This window comes from Mus caroli, unplaced genomic scaffold (assembly GCF_978045245.1).
Source record: "Mus caroli unplaced genomic scaffold, Mus_caroli_1 scaffold_10, whole genome shotgun sequence".
Classification (NCBI taxonomy): Eukaryota; Metazoa; Chordata; class Mammalia; order Rodentia; family Muridae; genus Mus; species Mus caroli.
Genome location: NW_028227265.1, coordinates 93,069,891 through 93,089,853, shown reverse-complemented (window position 1 = coordinate 93,089,853; position 19,963 = coordinate 93,069,891). Strand labels below are relative to the sequence as shown.

The 19,963-nt window shown below is 39.8% G+C and overlaps 1 protein-coding gene across 2 annotated transcripts in view; it reads right to left on the bottom strand.

Moving 5' to 3' along the window:
• Dlc1 (DLC1 Rho GTPase activating protein) overlaps positions 1–1,345 on the bottom strand; it is a 430,556-nt gene extending 429,211 nt beyond the window's left edge. Inside the window, exon 1 of one of the 2 annotated variants that reach the window (XM_029480999.2) lies at positions 1,113–1,345. The gene's annotated coding sequence lies outside the window, so the exon portion shown is untranslated. Of the gene's footprint in view, positions 1–241; positions 395–1,112 lie in introns of those variants that run through there. The other variant, XM_021169372.3, reaches the window with a different exon arrangement.
• Positions 1,346–19,963: the final 18,618 nt, after the last annotated feature.

Genomic DNA, 19,963 nt, shown 5'->3' with positions numbered 1-19,963 from the left:
AGAATAAAAAGAAATCCGAACAAAACATTTCTGCATGGGGAAAGAGACTCGAGCTACGTGGAACATATTTTAGAAATGACATTTTTGCTCAAAAGATTTTGACTCCCCGCTGTCTACTGTCTACACAGTTTCCCCTTCTGCTTTTCAGGGCTCAGCTCTGAAAGCAGTCAACAGCTGGCTGAAGATGGCAAGGTTTTCCAGCTCTGTCTCCTACATGACAGTCGCAGCAGCAGCCTCTTACCTGGATCAGGAGTTGCTGTTACGCCAAAGCATGATGCTATTCCAGCCAGGCTAGGAGAGGAGTCTGCCCCGGTTAGCGGTTAGTTAGCGTCTCCAAAAAATCTAAGTTCACATTGCTGGCTGAGGTCACGGCTCTATTCTGAGCAGTTCTCCTTAACGCAGTGTGTGATTCTAACAAAAAAAAAAAAAAAAAAAAAAAAAAAAAAAAAAAAAAAAAAAAAAAAAACCCTCTGCAGCTGGAGGGAGCCTCAGCTAACGCCGGATCCTGTCAAGGCGTTCCTAGTGACTTCTGTCCTCTAAATGCAGACTGATGTTTTGCGAGAGAGGGGCCTCCACCAGCAGGCCCAGATTGCCTGCAAAGTATTTCCTGCCTCCGAGAAGTTTGCATGTGAGAAAGCCTGCACGAAGCCGGAGGGGAGGGGCTGAGCAGAGCCGCCTGGGCGTTGAAGCTCTGATTTTACACAGAACCGAAGTGAGTTTGTCAATGCTCTTGAGATGATTAGCTAGCGTCAGAAAGTCCTAGAGTCCTTCCTATCCCACAGGGGCTCGTGGAAAACAAGGAAGGAAGAGAGTGCAGCTCTCCCCTCCGCACAGAGCCTTTCTACTGTGTTAAATGGAGAACACTTCTCCTAACTCTCATTTCAAAAGTTTTCTAAGACAGATGAAGTCTGAGCCTTTTAATACCGTAATTCTTCTAAAGTTTAGAACCTTAAAAAATAACTTCAAATTTTAAATCCTGGACTTGGGAAGGAAAAATCTGTAAGTAAAATTCCGAGAATCCAGGAAGCAGAGCATTTTCTTCTCTCTCTCTCATCCCCAGAATTCTGAACAGAACACAGTGGTTTGTGTTACAGCACGTGAAGCCTCCTTACCTCCAGTAAGAGATCCTCCAGTTACAGACAACCACGGCTGCAAAGGCTGGAAAGGCTGGAGAAGGCAGACTCCATCTTGATCAAGTTAGAAGTCCTGCTGACATAAAACACTTGCGATGCTTCCTCCATCATGGCCGAGTCTCTCAATCACATCTCTAAAGTGGCTAGCAGAGTGTATGCCTCCTTCCCCAGACAGCTTGTGAACTCTCATCTGTTTATCTTTTCTGCTTTTGTGCCTCCACTGCGTGACTTCCTCCTAGCTGCTTCGGCCTGGGAGCTAGGACTACCATTTGGTTTTGATTAAAACCAGACAGCCAACTCTGGAGAATTTAGGGAATAAGCTAATGGAAACTGCGAATATGGCTTTAATTAGTGCATCAATTAATAATAGATGTTAGCTTGTCTTATAATAAGATGTCACAAATGCAGAGCTCAAATCATTTCTGGAAAGAATTCATACTGAGTCTCTTTTATGACCCAGAGTTCTCCCTCAGGGAAAGTGCAAGGGTAAGACGGACAGTGGCCTTGGGACATGTAGGTTTGTGGCCAGGCCAGTGGGATAGCTTCCTTGTTTACACCAGAGAAACAGGAAACAACATCTGTCCATTTATCTTATTTGGTTGAAACTACTCAGTAATCTTTCCCTTTCATTTTAGTTACATTAAAAGAGTTCATTCTATAGCCTTGGTGACTTAACTAGTCCTTTAAAAAGTGACTAGTAATTCTATGAATCTATTGACTCTGTGTGAGGGCTGTACAATTTTAGCTTGTCAATAATATAAAGTTTAAGAATAATTCCAATATCCAAGTAAGAAATAAGTATAAAACCACATAATGAGATGCAGGAGAAATTAAGCGTGCATGTCTCAACAGCTGTCCTCTTATCTGAACTCTAAGTGGTTTTTCATTGTTTATATATATTCTCAGGTGGTCTTAATTTCTACAGATGCATGCAGGTCTTCCAGTATCCTAATGGCCATCTTTTACTTTTCCCTGACAACACCGTGTAGGTGATAACTTGACCAAGTATGATGTTAGAGCTACTGCATCTTTTTTCACAGGACAACTGACATAGCTCAGAAAACACAATTTAGACAAAAGTCAAATAGGAAAAACAGGTTTAAGTCATGCACAAACTGAAACATGAGATGTATTCTAACATAAACATACTAGCAGGGCTTGCCATGGTGACAAAGGTCTAGAACCCCAGCTCTTGGGAGACAGGAGTACAGGTTAGCTTAATCTTCATAGAAAGACCATGCCAATAATAAAAAAAATTTTTTTTTTTTTGCAGAGATATCCCAGTCACTAAAGTGCTTACCACACTGAGTGATTCAAGGTTATGAGTGCAAAATCCAGAACCCACCTAAAAATAGTTGAGTATGGCAATGCATGCCTGTAATATCAGCACAGGTGAGGCAGACACAGCTGAATTCTGGGAGCTCACTGGCTAGCCCTACTTAATGAGTTCGAGTCCCGAGAAGGTTTGATTAAATAAAGAAAAATGGCACCAGAGCAATGACACAAAGGTTGTCCTAGAACATATATGCACATAAACACACACACATACACACACACACACACACACCTCACAAAGGCACATACACAAAATAGAACCAAAATGGGAATAATGAACCCACCCCATGGATTTATTCTCAAATATAATATGTTGACAGAAAGGCTTAAAATTGGAGATGGAAAATCATACAAGTTAAAAATATGATTATTTAGATTATTTAAATCTAAATTAAAATTTTAAAGTCCATTCATACATTCCTTTCTTGGTGCCACTGATTTTTCTGGTCCTAAGTGTTGCACCTAGGACCTTACAGTAGGCAAGGGCTCTACCCATGAGCTGCAAGCCCAGCCCATCGTTCATTCATTATTTAAAGTCTATTTATCCTCGTATTCAAATCCTTGCGTTGTCACTGCTTTTCCCAGCATTCCTTGTACTTTTATTTTACAGATAAAGTACTAGGAAATAGTTTTCTCCCAGCCAAGTGGTGGAAAGTGGCCAAGTCTACACTGTAGCCCAGTTCTTCTATGTTTCGTGCTTTAGTTTATCTGCATTAACTATCTCCCTTGACGGCCACTAATCAGTGTGTGAAACTAGAAGGGCTCTCAAATGTTCTGTGTTTCAGCTCTTCCTTTAAAAATAGCTGGATTCCGCACAACTCACAAATTGGAGAACAGGATGTTTATTTATCTGTGCATGTATTTATGTGTATGTATTTGTTTCTTTAAGGAAAATCCTGGAGCAGAGACAAATGAGAATGGCTAGAAGAGCTTTCCTGTGTGCCCCTCTGTCTTCATCTATCTCTGCCTCTACTCCCATGATACTAGGTGTTGGCTTTTCAGTGTCTCAAGAGCACTCTATTAGTGCTTCTTGGTCAACTTCCTTAGGAATTCCATCATCCCAGCGATGCCATCACCAAGGATGCTCGCTCTGTTTCTCTGCACGTTGAGAACACTTCCAACACTGCTCAGCTACATCAGTGGATTGCCTTAGTTCTCTCCACTCTTCTGACACCGACATCTATATCAGAAGCAGTCATTGGCAAATATTTAATCCCATTTATTTTTCATCCTTAGTAGCCAGACACTAAACAAATCCAGGACCTAGGTTTTCATGAAGACTTTTGCAAATGTGTGTAAAGACAATGAGGTAATTTCCTAAGGCCCCAGCACTGTCTCGGGCTTATAAAAGAGATTCAAAATACCTGTCCCCTTTCTGTTTACAAATCTAAATGTTTTACTCTCCTAAGTACTTGTTCTGTTCTCTATACTAGATTAGTTGTAAGACAGGACACAGAGGCCACTAGAACTTGAAAACAGACTATCAGGACTACATCTGGTTCTCCAGTAAACAGCAGTGACTTTGCAAGTTCCCAAGAATGAAACATCAGTGCTATTAACTTGACAGGTCCCACAATCACCTATGACTTGGACCTCTGGGCAAGCCTGAGGCACTATCATGATTATGATAATTGATGGGGGAAAAGCCATCCTGTCTCCGTTGAGGGTAGAACATCCCCGGGCAGGCAATTCTGGATCTGATAAGGAGGAAGGAGGCTGAGCATCTGGGAGCCTGAGCCCGTGGCTCTCTGTTTGTCGACTACAGATGCAATGGGGCCAGCTGCTTCACCTTCCTTCTGCCCTGACTTCCCTGTCATAATGAGGTAGTTTGCTATCTTGAAATGTGAGCTAAGACAAACCGTTCCTCTTTTCAATTGCTTTTTCTGGCATTTATTTATTTATTTATTTATCTACTTACTTATTTGATTATTTTATCATAGCCCCTTAAGCCTGTGCAAGGCTTCCTCTGAGTCTCACTAATTAGGAGTTTTCAAAATCAAGGAGGCCAGACCTTATAAAGTGTTTAGGTTTGGGGACTGGTATAAGTAATCCCGGATAGCTAGACTCTTTGATGAAAGTATCCATTCAAACTTTGTCTATTTCTCACATTTGGATGGTTGCTTTCCTAAATGCCTAGTAAGGAACCTGTGAATATCCTCCATGCAAGGACTATGACGGATTGATGACTGGCAGATATTGTCCCAGCGTAGGTGTCCTGACTCCCTCATACACTCTCTACCCCATTCTTCTTCAGTCTTTAGCCTGGCTTTTCAATAATTTAAATGATGCACATGTTCTTTGTTTCCTTGTTTACTTATTTAATTACTGATGTCTTCTGCTGCCACAGCAAAGAAATCTGCTTAATTAAGGTAAAAATGATTCCTTGTGCATGTTGTGCTAGAAATCCTATAGTTTTTAGTTTTATGCTTAGGTTTCATGAAAAATTTAGAGTTTATTTCTATATGAGATGATGGAACAAAGTCATTTTCTGAAATATGTGGGTCTTGAATTTTTCTGAACTATTCCTGGCAGCCCTGTCCATGGAATTGTCTTTGTAACATTGACAACGGTGAAGTTACCAAATTTATAACATTGTGTTTCTCGACCTTTTCTTCTCTCTTGTTGATCTATTTGTCCACCTTGCATGGAATGCCAAGCTGTCTCAATTACTGCAGCTTTACACCTAGGTTCAAATCCAATATTGCAAGTGCTGCAGCTTTGAGTTCTCTTCAACATTGTTTTGAGTAATCTTAGGCCACTGCATCAGTGTGGAAATTTTAAAAATCAGCTTATCTATCAAAAATAGCCTGTTGAAATGTTGTTTAAATTGTCATTTAGAGTAGAAGCTGTTTGACATCCATGATTTTGAATCTTACGTTCTGTGAGCATAGTGTGTCTCTTATTTCAATTTAGGTTTTATTTCTCACAATACTTTATGGTGTTCATGTAAAACATCCTTTTATCGAATTTTCTCTAGTACATTATACTTTTGGTGTGAGTGTAAGTCATATTTGAAAATTCGCATTTCGAGTTGTTCGCAGATGCTGCATAGAAATGCAATTCAGTTTTGATTATTGATTAGCGTTCTATAAAATATTAACCTCAGTACTCAATACTAACCAGCACCAGCACCCTTTCAATCATTCATAAACTACTCCAGGTTCGTCAGTATGTTGTACGTGACTACGGGTATTTTTCATCAGCTACTTTCGTTGGAGCCTCACGGCACAGTAGAGCATCTGTTCTTACAATGTCGAACAGCATCACGGAAACAGGCACACTTGCTTTGTTTTGAATTTAACAGAAGAAGACCATTATTCTTTTGCCATACTAGTGTTCAACTGCAAGTTTTTCGAATTATTATTTACTACATGCCTTCTATTTGGCTAAAGAAATTCAGTTAAGTTCATTTTTAAATTAAGGACAATTGTCAGCCAAAGGTAATTTTTTTTCCCTCTGGGGAATGTCTGGCAATGTCTTGAGGCATTTCGGTTGTCACAGCTACAGGAAGGTGATTTCAAAACAGCACCGCGCTCAAACAGCTTCCCATAAGAGGTGAATGTCTGGTGCAAGCAGAGAATCTATGTCCTTATGTGTGTTGGCTGAGAATTAGAATCAGACAGGGCATTGGATTTTCATCATTTTCTTCCACTCTGTCCCTTTTTAGTCTCTTTTGTCTCAGTGGCCTCATGGCTGCTTTGATTGGTACAGTCTGCCTGGGCCAAGTCAGCCAAATTGGGGATTCTCTCCCCACCCCACCTGCCACCACTTGACTGATACTTATGCAAGCACTAGGAATTGGTGGTATGAGTCACTATGCCTGGTACAGCTTTGTTTGTTTATTTGTTTTTATGCTTTCTTTGTGTCTGGCTTCATGAACTGCTTCCTCCTCCTATTTTACCGCATTTATATAGTGAATTCCATGGATTGACTTTTAAATGTTAAGCAAATCTTGTCCTTCTAATTCAATATGGTAACCTTTTACTAAAATTTGAATGGAATAATGTAAAGAATTTAGTTCCAAACTTTTATAGAGTTGTGGGGTATTTTTGTTTGTCTTTTTAAAATTTGATTTTTTTTTGAGTTCAGAACCATTTTATTCACTTCTGCTTTTTTTTTTTTGTTATATGCCCTTTATGTATTATTGAACTTATTGAACTTAACTTCCTCTGATTTGTTGGTTCTTCCATTTGTGTTTGGATTGGATATTGGCCTGCTGCTTCCTTATTATCTTTTATTTCTTTCTAATTTAGTTCTGTTGTGACTGACGAGGATCAGATCCTCGTGAATTTTCTAAAATTTAGCAAGTCTTGTTTTATGGATAATGACTACATTGTACAACAATGAATATCGTTTTATCTTGCACATACCTCATGTCTAATGATGTTGGGTGTTTACAATGATATTTCTCAGTCATTTACATTTCATTGTTTGAGAACTTTTTTCTTCATTCTGTTCCCTAATATTTAATTGGGTTCTTCTCTCAATGTTGGATGTTTATTGAGTCCTTTGTGTATTTTAGATATTCACCCTCGAACTGATATACAACTGATAAAGATTTTTTTTTTATTGTATAGTCTTCGTATTGGTAGCGTGCTTTGCTGGATGAAGTGTTTCAGTTTCCAGAGGTTAATTTTTGTTCTTAATGACTGTGCTGTTCAGAAAATCCTTTCTAAATTAAAGCATTTATTTCCTAGTTTCCTCTCTACCAGGTTAGGCTCTCGGGTTCTATGTTGAGATCTTTTATCCATTTGGAGTTGAATTTTGCGCAAAGTGACAGATAATGATCAAGTTTCACTCTTCTACATGGAGCCATCCAGTTTGGCCTGCACTTTCTGACGAAAATGGTATCTTTTTTCTGATATGTATCTTTGTCCTCTTTGTCAAAAATCAGGTAGCTAGAGGAGCATGGGCCACGTGGGCTCTAAATTCTGTTGCATCGATGAATGACTCTGTTTTTATGTTGGCATCACTGTGTTTTTATCACTATACCTCTGAGAGGATAACTTGGAGCTAGGGATGATGAGACCTCCAGCAGAGCTTTTATTGTTCAGAATTGTTTTTGTTATCCTGTGTCTTTAGTGTTTCCATATGAATATTTAGATTTTTTTTATTTCTGTGAATTTAATAGGAAATATGTTAAATCTGTAGATGGCGTTTGGTCTGGCAATTTTCACAATATTAATCCTACCAATTGTTAGTGGTCTTTCCATTCCCTGATATCCTTTTCAATTCCTTTCTTTAGTGTCTTTCTGTTTCTGAAGCTGCTCCAAATGGGATTGTTTTTTCTTTTCTTTCTGGGTATATTTGTTAATTCTATATAGGAAAGTAAGTGACTTTCTTTTGTGAAAAGTTTATATCCTGCTACATTGATAAGCAGGTTAGACAGCTAGAGGATCTTTTTGTTAGAATGTATAGGGGTGTGTGTGTGTGTGTGTGTGTGTGTGTGTGTGTGTGTAGTCTTATCCCTCTCAGTATGATACAAGTAAGCACCAACAAGGAATTGCAACAAATGCTGGCACAGACATGGAGAAGGGAAGCACTTATTCACTGTTCGTAGGAATGAAATGGGTGACATAGCTAAGAAAATCGATGTGTAAGGTTCTCAAAAAGCTAAGACAAGGTCTAACATATTATTCAGCTATACCTCTCCCAGGCATAATCCCTCAGGACTCTATGTTCTGCTCCAGAAATGCTTGTTTATAAATATTCCTTGCTGCTGCATTAATATCCAGGGAGTAGAAACAGCCTAGGTGTCCATCAACTGATGAATGAATAATGAAAATATTTTATACATATACTGCAATTATGAAATTTATGCATTATGAAATTTACAGGTAAATGGATGGACCTGGAAATGCTTCAAATGGCTTATTCCTTCCCCGTACTTCCTCCCATATCCTGTCTTCCCAGACACAGCACAGTTAATCATTCATGTTTTATCCTACCCCTTTCCCCATTCATATCACCTGAATTCTACCCCAATTCCTGATATCCCCTATGGCTCATTACCAATTTTTATAGGTATTCGAATGTAAGTACACACTTATCTAAAAAAAATCAAAATCCAGCCTCCACCTGTGGGGGGAAAATGTTGCATTTGTGTTGTGGGTCTGGGTTTCTCCATTTGAAGCTTGCTCCTGACCAATGGGACTTGGGTGGAGGGTATAAAGGGCGTTTCCCAAAGATGAATGGATGAACTGTCTCAGGAGCTTGCTACAGGGTTCTGAAGATGCCTCAAGTCTGAGCCTCCTGCTTCTGTACCACCTCATCCCCAAGCCCCAAAGACAAGTAAGGTCTGGCAGGGGGCGGGGGTGCAGGGCATAAAGCAGCAAGCTACCACAGACACAGATATCTGACTTTAAGACAAAACCAATCCCAGGCATCTTGAACAGTAAGCCCAGTGACCTTGGAGACAGAATATCTGGGTGATAAGTTCTTTGATTGTCATGAGCCATGTAGTAGTGAAATCATTCTGGAAACACTGAAATTCCCCAAAGATTTATTTATTCCTGGCATATGTGTTCAGAAATCACCTTAGCATGGGTGTCGAAAGCCTTCTCTTCTTGATGGGAGGCCAACGAAGAGATTGGTACAGTTCAACAAGAGCAAGAATAAAACCAACGCATGTGCAGGCTACATCATCAAATAGAGTTAAGAGAATTAGAAGGAAAAATTGTCTTAAAACAGAGTGGGTTATGTAGACGTATTCTTTTCAAGCTATGGTATCCAAGTTCTGGTTAGAAAAAAAAATGGTCAACTAAACTGCAAATATTTTCGAACACTTCTGAGCAAGATGTAGTGTTGTGTGGGCTTCTAAAGATAGTTGTTACAGCTGCCTTATAACCTGGTTCCTTTATAAATATTTAGACATTCGTGGCATTTGAAATTCCTTTACTTTCCATTTTAGGTAAAGATCAGTTTAAGATTTCTTCTTAAATCCTTGTTGTCATAAGTCATAACCCGAACATCTGCTTTGCTGCAAACGCCTTCTCAGATGATTCAAGACATACTTAGCCAATGCCTTTGTCTACTTCTCTCACGTTATTTCAATCTGTAATCAAACACAACCTACATACCGGAATACTGCAAGGGAGGATTGCCACAGGTGCATTCTGAATTGAAGTCTGAGCTCTTGGATTAAGAGAGATTATTTTGTGCAAATGGGAGCGTTGGCCAGTAGAAGAAAGCAATTCAAGAAGAGAAAGAAATGCCTGACCTCACCTGATCAGCGTCCTGATCCCCAGAAACCTACGGAATAGATATAGCTTTTACCCTATGGTAAATACTTGTTATTAATCATGTGTATGAATTGGGATCACATCACTCTCATGGCAAGTTCAAATCCTTCCTCTCGTCCTTGTATTCTGAGTGTGGCATAGTTAAGAGCAGAGAGTCAATGGGGAAGGGAAACTGTCAGTAAATAACACTGCAGCATCAGATTTATTAGGTCCTTCTCTGTGTTTAGGTTGGGAAGAGCAGTAGTTTTGATTGGTGTGAGCTATAGAGGAGGAGGGTAGGGTAGCTGGAACACGGAGCTTATCTGTCCATACATAAGCTGAGCAGCTGTGATCATGTGCTGGGGTTTGTAAGACAAGCAAATCCTCATTGCACCCAAGGGATCAAAGGAAAAGTAACGGTGGAGATATTGTACAGCTTTATTGCAGCTGACCGGTCTATGCCTTTCCTTTTCCCATGTCACGTCTCCCAGTCATCTATGGTATTTGCCTACCAAACTTCTAGTGTCCAGAGAACATCTATTAATACACCCGCTTTTAAGAGGCAATAGAGTTATGAGATAATGCAGAAAGAAATTTACTGCTGAATTGAAGACATTCTTGAAATGCAAACCACAAAGGAAATACCAAGTCGCTTCTCTAAGGGACAGGGGGGTAGAGGATGGGGGGGGGGGGGATTTGTAGCAGAAGAAATTCCATTTCTGGTTTTTTACTTCATTCTCTGAAGACGCTTCTGTGATTCTTGGCTCTGTTTCTGTATATGTGTGTGCATATGTGTAAGAGCTTATGTGGGTGGGTCTTTCCAGATACACGTAGAATAGAGTTGTGCCAGACCACATGCCTATGAGTCAAAACTTCAGCTTGCATTTGTCTTAAGCCATGAAGCTCTGGGTGTGACCTAACAGAACCTGGCAGATTGTCTGAAGACTTCTTTCAACACTCGAACCAGAATGCAGTAAATCAGATGACATGTTGCCTTAGTTTTGCATTAATAGTCATATTTTAATAAAAAAGGAAGAGTGTGTTCTATCATGATTACTTTAAAATACAAACAAAATCTAGCTATAGATCCAAACTATGAGAACATTTAATATTGAGGTCTCAAAATGTAGCTAACTTGATATTAAAAAGCTTTATATAAAATATTTTGGCATTTGCTATGGAATGAATTGCATTCCCTCCAAAATTCATCTGTGGAAACTGTAGCTCTACCATGTGATACAGTTTTAAGTTGGTGCCCATAAGAGGTAACTAGGCTAAAAGGAAGATGGGAAGGCGGGGGCCCCTAGACTGTGCTTGTGACTTGAGCAAAGGAAGAGACCCCCCCACATCCCACCACCGCCACCCAAGACTCTCCTCTGCTATATAACAACAGTGACTAGGTGGATAGATTCTTTACCATCTCACAAATAGTCTAGCAGTTCGATCCTGAAATTTCTAGCCTCCACATTTCTAAAATCTAATGTCTTATCATGAACGCCACCCAAGCTGCAGCTCTGCATTTTTTTTTGTAGCAGCCAGAGCAAACAAGTATAGCACTTTATAGCAAGTTGCAATTAAAGTGTGGTGCCAGGAGTGCAGTGCCTCTCAGTACTAGCAAAAAGAAGGAATAAGAATGATAGCAAAAATAATGGTGGCGTAACTGTATATGCTTGGTTACTACTAAATACCCAGAGTATGGTCAATTGAGTTAGGGCTGAAATTCTATCCTTCATTCTAACGTTAGTGAGGCAGGGGAGGAAAGCGGGTACCATGTTCTGTTCAGGGCTCTCCAGTTCATATAACTCAAAGCATTCTGCACACTTAAAGGCATCTCTGGGATTACACAAGGCACACAACCAGCACTTATTTCTTCCAGCTTTTAGAGTAGATCCTGTAAATGGATCATAAGCTCCTGGTCCTGTCGTTCATTCAGCTGGTGAGTGGTGAAGCTCCCTCCCTCAAGACTTAGTAAAATTCCTGGTCTCAGGACAGAAGCTCAACCTTTGCAGATGACATTTTTCTTGAGCCTCCTTAAGCTGTATTTGAATTCATTGGTGTAATTAGAAATGGAAAAGGGTTCTTTATAATCTGTAGAAGGTTTTTCCCAACTAGTGCCTCTCTCCAAGGTCATAGGCGCTGAGCTACCTTGCTTATAGGGTAGGAGGAGAATAAAAAAGAGTGGCAAAAGCTGATGATGTCAGGGAAGTGACCTTAAGGATGGCTTATATCTAATACTCCTCTTCATCTGCTTTCTTCCTTCTATAGTGGCATTCGTTTCAAGTTCTCCTAGAATGACAAAGCCAACATTGAGTCCTCATGTGTCTGTAATTTCTCATCTTCAGATGTTCATTGAGCACATCTCTGAGGGCTATAAACAATGACAGCTTAAACGTGTCAGCCGCCCCAGTGGGGAGAATCTACTCTGTGTGTCTTGAATGGACAAGGGAGCAGAGGCTGGACTGCTCAACTAACTTGTCAGTGTTTGTTCGGGGAGGGTACTGTGGACCATTCGCATCAGGCTCCTGTCCTTCATGGGTTAGTGTATACTCTTTTTACATCCCAACTGAAATTTCCCCTTCCTCCTTTCCATCCAGTTCCTTCCTCATCCATTTCCCTTCAGAAAAGGGCAGTCATCCCATAGATAATAACCAGCCATGGCCTATCAACTTGTAGTAAAACTAGGTGCCTCTTCCATAAAGGCCAGATGAGAAGTCCCAGTAGGAGGAAAGGGTTCCAAAGAAGGCAACAAAGTCAGAGACAGACCCTGCTTCTACTGTTAGTTCTACAAGAAAACAATTCTACATAACTATAAGCAATGTATAGAGGGCTCAGGTCAGTCCTAAGCAGGCTCCTGGTTGGTGGTTCAGTCTCTGTGAGCTCCTATGAGCCCAGGTTATTTGACTCTGTAGTTTTCCTTGTCCCCCCTGGGTCCTGACATTTCTCAGTGACTTTGCTCATTTTCTCCCCCAAATTCTTCTTTACTACCATGTAAAGTCTTCCAATATAAACCATAAGGCATGAAAGGGAATAGAAGAAACTACTTTAATGGCTGGTTATTTATGAACCACATGTAAAATTCTTTCTGAAATGGGCTGAACCTCATGGAAAATTTAGAAATAATTTACAGAATAATTGTTAGGTAAACATGGAATATTCAGTAGTAGTAGTTGAAATGCCAAGTGCCATTAATAATGCTTATATTAGACTACTAACTTGCTTGGGCAAGAAAAAACAAAAGGGTCCAAAAGCAAAAATGGCTGAAGGCAAGGACTGATATCTGAGGTATGAGTATGCTGGTATGTACCTGTTCATACACACAGACACACAGACAAACAAACACATTCAGAGAGAGAGAGAGAGAGAGAGAGAATGAAAGAGAGAGACAGAGAGACAGAGAGACAGAGAGAGATTTAATAATTTCTAGAAACACTGGAAAAACACACAACGGCAATAATTATCTTTAGTAGAAATCCTGGTGATAAAGTGCTATGTAGTTTCTAAATTTTCCGTAGCAAGCATATAACACATCAATAACAGAAAAATAAAGTTTAATGCATTGACAAAGGAGTTTAGGTATACATCATGATACAACCACTACAAATCATTGCATTAAACTTAATGATACGATTGAAGTGCTTTTACAAATTCTTAAAGGCAGGTTATTTGTTGGCGTGGTGGTTTCAATGAGAACGGCCCCTATTGGCCTATATATTTAAATACTTAGCCACTAAGGAGTGGAACTTTGGAAAAGGATCACTAGGTGTGGTCTTGTTGGAGAGAGTGTGTCACTGGAGGTGTACTTTGAGGTTTCAAAAGCCCACATTAGGCCCAGTCTCACCCCCTCTCTCTGTATGTCTATGTATCTGTCTTTCTGCCTTCTACCTGAGAGTCGGAATGCAAAGTGCTCAGCTACTACTTTAGCCCCATGACAGCCTCCCTGACAGCACACTTGCCACCATGATAACAGACAAAGCCCCTGAAACTGTAAGCCAGCCCAATTCAATGCTTTTCTTTATAAGAGTCGCATTCATCATGATGCCTGTCCACAGCAACAGAACCCCAAGGTAACTGGTATTTATGACCCTGCCTGACTTTTGACTAGTTAGCATTTTATGAAAATCCTTTTTTGGCTCTAGTGCCACCCTGCACTTGCTTGTTGATAGTAGTGCAGCATCTTACCACTGTCAGCAAGACATTTTTGGACTAGTACTGCATCCCTGTATCCATGCTCTCTCTAGTTCCCAGGTGGCAGGTGTGATCCAGACCTGGTAGTTTACAGTTTAGCTCTGGAGAAATAGACTTTATTTTTGCTACCAATGACAAGAACGGAAGAGATTGGTAAACAGTCTCTTCCTTCTTTTACATGCATGATTTCATGTAGAGAAAGCTATAGACTGTGATATATGAATGAGCAATCTGTCTGATTTATATTGAGGAAAGATGAAAAGTGTGTGCCTTTTTAGAGAGAGAAAATAGGTCCTGTCCATAGCAATAATAAGGCCACATGAGATCATAAGATTATAAACATAAGATGATAGACTACAGAATGGAGGGTGAAGATGTATACCTTATTGATGGAAGAGGGTTTACTGCTTTAGATGTGGTGGAAACTGGGAGAACAAAGCCTAAAAACGAGGCACACTAAGACCTCATGCAATAGGCAACTTTACTCAGAACACCGGACAGTTTATGCTCTGAGGGTTAAGAGGAAGTATATGAGTTAAGTGTATAATCAAAGGACAAGCCACAGGTGTGGATGTGGACATGCCACACACCGCAAAAACATGCTTTTCCATAGAAGCACTTAAGCAAATAGTGATATTCAGTTATAAATGAATAATCTGAAGTAATCTTACCCCTACCCGATACACCTGGGAGGAACGTGAAAACACATTCTAAGAACAATTCTGTACGTTGAAAGAAACTGACGTCACAAGACTCTCGACTTGTTTTCCTGGAGTTTTCTCACAAGCATCCAGAATTTCCCTCACAGGACTCTCCACTCTTGGATCATGTTACAAAATCCAACTTACACACTTCTTTATATTTGGTGTTTAACTGGCACATCTCCCTGCTATGTCAAGCATCAGGGAAATTGCTATCTTGCCTTGTTTCACACAGTCAGTGTGGAGTCCATGTGACCTTGTTCCAGACACAGGATCTTTCTACTCAATCATGAAACTCTTGATTTCAAAACCATGGTCCAGCTGTGTGCAGTGCCCTGGTCCCTTTGGTAAGTTTTGATGAAACACAGCACGCCTGTAGAGGATCTTCAGTGCACTCCCTTTAAATCCTTTGCAACTGTAAAATATTATGCCATCTGCATTTCAAACATTACCTCAGAACATTAAAAAGAAATCCTCTGCAACATTTCCGTATTTTTTTTTTGAAAAACACATCATTATTGCATATTGTTGGAGATGAGGGAATTTTATGGAAAACCCGCCAAATTATTAACATCCTCCTTGTAAAGAAGCCAATGTGCAAGAAGGATCTGTAAAAGCTGGGAGTGATGTAATTAATAAGATGGCATATGTCTGCATCCTTGAGCTTCTATTTTAAACACATTAAAACATAAAAAGTTCTTAGCAAATTTTAAGTAACTATGAACAGAAACCCATGCTAGAGAAGCTCTCATTTATTTTTAGATTAAGGAAATGATTCAAGAAAGTTAAAAATGATATCTTTCCATTAACAGATCAACAAACATTTCTTTTTCTTTTCGTGTGTGTCTTAAGGTTTTAATTGCTGTGAAGAGACATCATTACCACTGCAACTCTTTTATAGGCAAACATTTAGTTGGGGCTGGGTTATGGTTTCAGAGGTTTAGTTCATCATCCCCAGACATGATGCTGGACGAGGTTCTGAGGGTTCTACATCTGGATCGACAGGAAGAAGAGAGAGATACTGGGTCTGGCTTGAGCTCCTGAAACCTCAAAGCCCAACCAACCTCAGTGACACACTTCCTCCAACAGGGACACATCTCCTAGTAGTGCCACTCCCTATGGGCCTGTGGGCCATTTTGATTCAAACCACCACAATGTGTTTGTGTGTGTGATGGGTATACATATATGTGTTTCCTGTGTGTGTGTGTGTGTGTATGTGTGTGTGTGTGTGTGTGTGTGTGTGTGTGTGTAGGGGGTGCACAAAGGATGCATGTGGAGACCAAAAATTAGTATCAATATTCTTTCTCTATAGAACAGCCTTTCCACTTTAAACATCAGGGCAGTCTCTTGAATCCATAGGTCACTAATATAGATTCTTCATAGCCACCTTGCTCGATAAGGCAATCCCCTGCCTCTGCTTTCCATAAGACTGGAATTATCGATGCCCACTCATTTCCATGGGTGTTGAGGAACCAAACTAAGGTCCTCCAGTTTGTGTGGCAAGTGATTTAACTGCTGACTTATGCCAGTCTGAGAACCCCTTTTTCTTACTTATATTTGTAGCTGTGCTTTGTTTTTACATTTTTAAAAGCTATTTAGTAGCTGTGCTTTGTGGCTAGGTGTTTGGTTGTGTTTGTAGTTGTGATTTTAACCATATTCTATTGTGTTTTATGATTGTATTTATACCTGTATTGTGTAGTTATGATGTATATCATAACTATGATATAATTATGATATAGCTTCTATAAGAAGCTGCAACAAATGTCAAATATGCATTTGATATTTGTAAGGCTTAATGAGTTTAGTGACTATTAATGGTAACACTGAATCTCACTAATTAATATCTTGTCTTCCTCTGTGGCATGACAAAAAAAACGAAAGCTGTTATAATTGAATGACGAATATCCCACACCGTTCTTCATATCAAAACTAGTGGAGTTTTCTTATCAGCTGTGAGCCAATCTAAAGGAATAGTGCAAAGTTTTAATGCGCAAGCTCACCTTGTGTATGAGATTGAAACAGAGACCGACACAGAATGAGCACAGGGTAATGGTGTCTACTGACAATGATGGTGGGAATAAGTGTAGTAAAAGAGGTGATAGACCCAAGTGACACTCCAGAGCCTATTGTGTACTGTATTCTGGGTTAAGCATATTAAACTATCTGTTCTATTTAGACCTCACAAATACATGACACAATAACAAAATACTATTACACCATCACCATCAGATGAGAAATGCAGGATTACTTCACCTAAACCCTCACAACCCCTTTCATGTTATGGATCTTATGTTAAACGCTGGAGTGAGAAAGCAGAAACACTGTGCGAATCACCTGAGTAGTGATGCTGTTTAGCCCCTGTGATGAAGAAGGACCCTTGCTACTGGATGTGTCTCAGGAACCTGCAGAACGCCAAGCTTATGAACATTCATGTAAATGTGAAACATGTGATTGGCACAGCCAAACACTGATATAGCACTTGAGTAAAAAGGATGCCAACAACCTCATACTTTCTGGCTTGCAGGGCTGGTGAGCGCATGCTGGTTGCATGTGTATGGGTGAGGCATATTGGTGAATGAGAGCAAATTCTGTCCTCATCGCATTGAAACATAGTGACTGGATGAGATAATCTCATTTTCATACTCAGAAGTGGACTTATGATGAGGCAATTTTTATTTCGAGTCATGGCTTCAGAGATTTATTATATGACTACTTGAACATGTTGCTTTAAACTTGAAACCACACAGAGTGCTCTGGTGGGAGCACAGAGCAGAGCCAGTTGCTCATCTGGGAGCATCCAGGAAGCAAAGGCATAGAGAGATAATTCTTTCCAGGCCATGGCTCCAAAGATCTAGCTGCATACCACCTGTCCCACCTTCGTAACTTTCTACCAACTAACAATAATGCCACTGACTGGTGACAAAAGCTTTCAGAGAAGTGCCTTTGGGGAGCACTGTAAATCGAATGTATAGACTATGCATTTTACTGAAAAACATTTGGGCACTATGGAGAACAGACAGATCTCCCTCATATCCATTGACACCTACTCTTCATAATCGCCTTAGTGTATGGGAGTAAGCAGTGGTTGACAAAATGCCCTTTCCTATGTGCCCCAGTTATGTGATTGCATCCCTTTTCACTTGCCTATAAAAGATAAGACACCTTGTAACATTTTCCTCCATTTTATGAGTCTCTCTCACTTTAAGAATATACCTTATATTTTTGAGTAATGATTTACATTTGTTTGAATTTCACTAATAAGGCTCTGATCTTTAAATCTTGGCGAAATAGTGTCATTCCAAATAATATCACAAACATCTATTACATTTGGTCATAAGCAGTTTTTGATTAGATTATGGCAACTCCTCATAATCTGTTTTTGCATGTTGGTGAAAGCCCAGATCACACCAGGAAGTTGAGAACAAGATCAATAGCCTCTCATTTCAACCCACCCTTTTATCTGGGTCCCCTGTACCTAGCCAGTGGCTGAAATTAAGGTGGATGTTTGAGTTAACATCAAAGCTTCTGTAGGTAAGAAAGTGAATTACTTTCTTTCCGTATTTTTGTTCCTGAGGATGAAGCACCGAGCATTTTCTGTGTAATTCACCATTGTGTCTAAGATGGGAGGTATGTGGTGAAGAGAACAAACACTTGGTGTATCGCAGATTCGGACACTTGGTTTTCTTCTCTGACCAAAGCTAGGATAAGCCTTGTTGAAGAGAAGGAAGACACTGTTATAAATGAAGACACTGGTATATTTGACAAGCTGTAGATTCAGGTCACAGTCTTGAGTGCACCCACCAATAGGCATTAATAGAGTTTACAGGTCTACTGCCAGAAGAGTTTTTGGATTCCTAGCAATCACATAGATATTGAGAATGCAACAATCTTTGATGTATCAGTTCTAATATAAGGTCCTTACAATCATCATGATGGTGGACAAGAAAGGATGCTGAGCAATATGAGTATTAGAAGTATGGAAACAACTATATGGCCTAGACTCAACAATGTCTAGAAAGGATTTGCTGTAATTTACCACAGTCAGTGTATTAAATACTTTTGTGTTGCTAAATTAAACCACTGCAACTTGAAGTTCAAGCAACTTAAAGAAGGAAGAGTTTATTGGGGCTTATAGTTTCAGAAGGATAATTGTCCACCAGGGAGGCCAACCATAGCAACAGGCAGGCATGGCAGCTGCAACAGTAAGAAGAGAGCTCACATCTTGATCCCCAAGCAGGACATAGAGAACAATCATTGCAATGGCGTGAGACTTTTGAAGCCTCAAAGCCCCACCCTGAGTAACATACTTCCTCTAGCAAGGCCACACCTCCAAAACCTTCAAAAGCATCTCCAGTTAGAGGCCAAGGTTCAGTCACTGGATCATCTAGGGAGCGTTCTCATTCAAACAACCAGTTACTTTCATAATTTTCACTAAACATTTCTCTGGTACCTTAGTAAAGTGTTCCTATGGCTTGCTGTGGCTTAAAACAGGTTTTAAACCATTCATACATTAAAATTTGATGTAAATTTTTTCTCTCTCATAAAGCATTGTTTTTGTGATCATAATAAAAATATAGGCTTAATGAATCTGCCTAGAAACAATGAGAAAACAGGTTTAATGAACTCATTCAGGTATAATTAGGGAGAGGTGATTGATATATGGTATTAAGCAGAAAGTCCATTCAGTGGTTCAAATTTTGAAACTGGTAAATCAGATAGGCACCATTCACTACAAACTATGTTAGGATAGTCTATGGGCTTTTGATGTTTCGATAGGTCCTTCTCTAGAGTATTGCTTAAAAGCAGGCATTTAGGTCAATCAGTTTCCTGCTACCATCAGAGTGCTTGCTAGGTCTTCTGTCTGCTGTCAGTTATTTCTGATCTCAGTAACGAGGTAGCGAAGAAAAGATAAGAAGTCCTGACCAGTTAGTTAATGAAGTCTTAGTCATTCCCATTATTTCTCTGGGGATTTGTCTCAATAGCAATAAATAAACATGGCTCTAAAAGCCAAGACAGGTACCAATTACAGAAAGAGACCAGAATAAGTTTGTTTTACTTTCCCAGGACTCTAGAAAAAAAATCTGTGCTCCTGCTATTCATGTTACAAATGAAGTTTATTACTAGTTTATGACAATGACCCTGATTTGCTTTGTAGAGGCATAGGGAAGACAGCAATGGTGGTGGTGCTGTCGTAGCAACTGTCAAGTAGTGAATTCTATTCTTGATCAGCTCCGGTCAGAATTTACAGTTTCTAATTTACACAGAAACAAATCCACTAGTTCTAAATGTGCTAGCTGATATGTTCTGATAAGCATATTGAGCCCTTTAATAACTGCCAAAATTGTATCCTAAAACATCTTTATACCAGAAAGTTCCTTGGCCTGTCTAT